The following is a 5,100-nucleotide window of genomic DNA, read 5'->3' as shown; positions in this document are numbered from 1 at the left end:
TGTAACAGTTTACTTTACACAGGGAGGTCTTCCTAATGAACAGAACCTGCATAGTCTGCAGGCAAAATAGCATCAGAACCATCACTGTGGAGTTCTTGGTGTCAGCTTCTAGCCCAATAGCTCCCAAATCATCATCTAATACTCACCTGTGATGCTAAACAATAACCTAGTCTTCAGCAAGCTGCAGATGTTCAAAAGAAAACAAAGAGGGTAGTGCTCTTTTTCCTAAAAAGGTCGACACAAAAGCACTGCTGCTTCCTGTCTCCTTGCCACATGAGATGTTTTTCTCCAGTGAGTTTGTTTAGGGACACTGCTGCAGCAGGAGGATGTCCTGTGCTTGTCTCTTGATGGTCACACTGTAGACAAGGAGGAGAACTTCTGCCTGCAGCCATCTCTCACCTGTCAGCACAGCTCTGGTGAGCTTGGAGGGACCAGGGGAAGAGCTGCAGAAGTTCAGATCAGAGGCTCAGTGCTTGCAGTAGAGTTCTTTAAAAGGCAGAGTGTCTTACCGTGCTTCCATACTGTAACCTGTGCCTTAAAGATAAAAAACATTTATGTGTGGATTCTCTGGAGGTATCTAAAATCCCAGGATAAATCAAGAGGTGCTAGGGATAGGGCCTTGCACATCAGCCTGTGTTTGGAACCTCCTTCTTCCCCATGCTTGGACTAGAGGCAGTATTGCTGTCTGCTGCATGCAAGAATCAGCTTTTCAAAGCCTGGTAGTAAATCTGGGAGAAGATTTGGATTTGGTTTAGCATAGAGTTTGCAGTGTGGGCTCTGGTTGCTGGAGAAAGAGGACTGAAGATTTCAGTGCTGACCATGTGTGCCAATGTGGTTTGTTTTCCCTTTCTGCCTGCATCCTTATAGAGTGAGAGGCTGCAGCTATGTAATCAGAAAATTTCAGTTCATTGCTGTTTAAAAAACGTTTTTTCAGTGTGCTCCTGTATTTTAATTTACATGAGACTTTGAGCAGATAAGTGTTTTTTTTAACCTAGCTAAATTAGTTTAATTGCTGTACCTACATTTACATTTCAATCCAGACACCAAACCATGTTTATTACAGATAAATATATGTGCCTGAAGAACAGTAGCCAAATATCTAAACAGTATCTGCAGCCATGAAAAATCACCATTTATTATTGTTCTCTGAATCATTTAGGATAAAACAGAATTGAACCATCCCCTGAAACCCACAAACCAGCAGCACAAAAGCACTCTGTCCTCACTCTGCTGTCTTCTTTCCTGGTGAGCACAAACCCCTTTGAGCTGCCTCTATCCCTCAGCTCTTGCTGCTGGTAGAAGGAGGTGAGCAAGCTGAATGACAATTATTCCTACTACATAGCTGACAGCTCAGAGCTTCTGCACAACAGCTGAGCTCAGCCAGAATCCACTCTAAATACTGATTACTCATCTCCTGCCAAGAGACAGGTTTGCTGAGAGCCTTAGAGCTGCCCTGGGAGTTCCCAGCACCCGTGCCCTGCTGCCAGATGCACAAATTCAGTCAATGCCAGAGCCTTTGAGCAGCAAGGGGTGGTGGCTTCAAAGATGGGGTGGGCCTGAATGTGTGTGGCCATCTCTGGGCAATGAGCATGGAACCTGACAGGTGATTGGAATATGAGAGTTCCAAATGAGGCTGAGGGATGCTGTGAGAACTCCAGCTTGGTGTAATTTGCTCTCTTGTGACTGCTGGTTGTCCATGGCCTGGTGAAGATCAGAGGTCAAAAGATCTTTTCCGTAGGGCTACTGAAGGCATCTTTTGGTTTTCTATTTAAAATGCTCCTTTTGTACATCATGAGTGCATTATTTGATGATGAGAAGATCCTTGTCCAGGACACCTCCATGGCTGCTCTTGGGCTTGGTGTGGGATGACCTTGACTGAGTGGATGTCTTCTGTGGAAAACAACTTCTGAAGCAGTCTGTTGTTGTGTTTCTAGGTTTATAAGGTTGGCTGTTTGGGTATCTTTTACAGATGTTCCCCCAGTGTCACTTGACTTCAATGCCACTGCCTTCAGGATGACAGAGAGGAGCTCTGTTTGAAAGAAAACAGATTTCCAACTTGAATGGGAGATGATCCCCCATGATGGCTTTGATGGGATTTTCCTTTCCATCATTTAATGTTCCTTCAGGAAAGTCCTTCAAAGCAATGTTACATTCAGTGGGCATTTTCAGAGGGGGTGGCAGTGATGCATGCAGTCAGAATTATTGTGTAAAATGGTGCTATAATGATATATATAAAGAAGTGATTAAATTCCTGGTCATAAGTCTCCTAACTACTACGATGCAGCCCACAGACAACTCAGAGAGGAGACATCTGGATTTCTTGTGGTTCTGTTTGTCATGACCTTGGCTGGGCCTTGCAGACCATATATCATACTTTGGTCAACAAAAATGTTCTGACAACCTCTGAGAGGTTTTGCATGTCCCTCAGGGTACAGGCAATGTATGTGGCAGATGTTTCCATGTCTTTCTGCAAGCTTTGCAAATTGCTATTATGGTAAAAAGCTGCCACTGAGCTGCCACCAGAATTGTGGCAACTCACTGGGTCTGGTAGGATTTAGGATTTAGATATCCTTGGGGTGGAGGTGCTTCCATTTCTGCTATTAGGAGATCTGTTTTCTGCTGAGAAATGTCTTGACTGAGGTGATTTGCTTGTAGGAGGGAAGGGGGGATGAGCCAGAAACATATCTAGTGCAAAAGGTATTTTTCTTTTGGCTGAGTGCTGAGTGTTTTAATGCTTTCTTCTATCTCTGAGTGTTGGGAGTGTCTTGAGTGAGTTCATCCAGTATCTCACTATGACCTGCATTGTTTCCAGATACTTCAAGGGCTTATTAGCCCAGGAAATGGCCTTTTCACTTGCAGCCTCCTTTCCTGTTTATCCCTTGGAGGATGTAGAGGCCTCTTTCTCCCACATTTCATCAGGAGTTTGTCTGAAGCCAATGTCATCTGCTGGGATTGAGGGTATCTGCACAGGGTTTGGGATGCAGCAGAAAGGCACTGCCTGAGCACTGCCTCTGGGGTCTGGAGCCTCTGGCCCTGGTGGTGGGACCAGTCTCACCCAGCAGATACTGGTGCTGTGGAGCAGAGGTGAGGAACCCCACCTTGGCTGGCTGCTGGAGAAACTGGGCCCTGAGGCCATCAGCTTCCACCCTCTCCTCCTTTCCTGGACTGAAAACTTAGTCCCTCCTGCTCCCTGGGGTTTCCAGGAATTCAGGCTGTAGAAGGGTCCAGCCCTCTGACTTCAGGGTCTGACTCTGCAGGTGGTTACAAGGCTGTGGAGGTTGTTCCTCCATCCTTCTCTCCCCAGCAGCTGAGCTGACTTTAGCTCACAAGGACTGGTATTTAAAGGGCTTTCCAATGTGTGTGGTCCCTGTAAAAATAAATCTCCGAAGGAAACAAATGTTATGTGGTGAAATCCTGCCAAGTCTTTCTTGCTTATTAGCTCACGGTATTTATGTAGGAGAGACTTAACTCTCTAGTCTGATATAGGACTGTTCTTTGATGAGCCATCAGCTTTTTTGAAGATTGAGGTTTAAAGCCTCTTGCTCTATAGGGTCAAGACTGAGGTATTTGCTTGAAGGGCATTTGGGTTTGAGTGCTTTGGCAGAGCCCAGAAATAGTAATTTGTCATTTCATAGGTTTTGGTGGGGGACTTCGTATCAAGCAAAGCTTTGAAAGCAGTGATCAGGGGCAACCTTTTCAAAGCAGTCTGAAAGAACAGAGGTTATAATAAGAAATGTAATTAAACATGCTCATCTAAGTAGGCTGACTCAAAAATGTTGATTCCTTCAAAAGCAGTGATCACTTAAGTTTTTCCAGGATTCTCATCAGTGGTGCAGCCAGACCTCAGCTTCTTATCACCCCAACTTATGTCCTGATCAGGGGACATCTGTGCAATCAGACATCATTTTTTCAGAAGTCAGGATGATGTACAGCACAGTAACTGGGCAGTGACACAGAATACTGAAGAGTGCAGCTCCTAATGAGGCTGGAAACTGGGTTTGTCTTGGTGTATGTGAAGAAGCTTACACAAAACAGTCACAAAATCCCTTTTACCTGCAGTTTGTCCCTTTCCAAAGTATCATGGTTGCTCAGTAATATCAACAAACTGTCTTGATCCAGATTTAGCTACACAGGCAAAAGTCTAAATGTTGCCTTCCTGCAGGAAAGATGATTCATCTCATTTAAAGTAGATAATTTAATCTGAAGAGCTAAATTTATCTTTTAAGCTAGATTAAATTATTGATAGGAAGAATTTTCTTTCCAATCCTCAATCACTCGTGCTGCCTAAAATGGTTGAGATTATGGTGTCTCAGGGGGTGAGTCTCTGCTGATGTAAATAGGTTCTGACTGGCATTAACCCCTTAGGGCCAGTGAAGAGGCTTTTGTGCCTGATCAACCCAAATAAAGTCAGGAGCAGACCCTTGGATCAAGGAGGAGCCATTTATGCCCTATTGCATAGCCCAGCCAATGTCTGCAGTATGAGGTGATCCTGCTCTTGTCTGAAGAGAAGCAAAGATGAGGACCTGGGAAATCAGTCTCTCTCCAGGGCTCTTCACCTCTGGTGATGCTCTAGGTGCAGAGATTGTTCTTGTCAAGTGGCAGGATTAAAAGAGGACAATGTCTTGGTTTGGACCAGGATAAAGGTGGTTTTCTGTTTCTGTACTTTTGCTTTTAGCTAAGTCCCTTGTAAGTAGTCTCTCTGAAATTAACAGCAAGGTTCTCATGCAGTGTGTGTGCTTTTAGGATTGATAACACTTGATGTTTATAGTTACTGCTAGAGACTGGTATGCAGGGCCAAGGACACTGATCAGCTCTGCATGAAAACATTTTACCGTCTAGGAGGATACAGAGGTCCCACCAGAGCCCTCCTTTAGGGAGGAACAGACAAGATAGATGCCAGAATTGACCAAACAGAGTATTCCATCCCATATACGTCACACTCAGTATAAATTTGAGGCATCACGTGGGCCGAGCCAGATCTTTTCCTGCTTCCCTTCCTCCCCGGCATCCTGGAAGGATCCTGTCCGTTTGTCTGCCTGTGGTCCTAATCCGTGCCAGCCCATATCTGTGTGTTCCTGCCTCCGGTTCCCGACTGCTGCC

This window comes from Calypte anna, chromosome 4 (assembly GCF_003957555.1).
Source record: "Calypte anna isolate BGI_N300 chromosome 4, bCalAnn1_v1.p, whole genome shotgun sequence".
In the NCBI taxonomy this organism is placed as follows: Eukaryota; Metazoa; Chordata; class Aves; order Apodiformes; family Trochilidae; genus Calypte; species Calypte anna.
The sequence above is the reverse complement of the archived record's forward strand: the minus strand, read 5'-3'. Positions refer to the sequence as shown.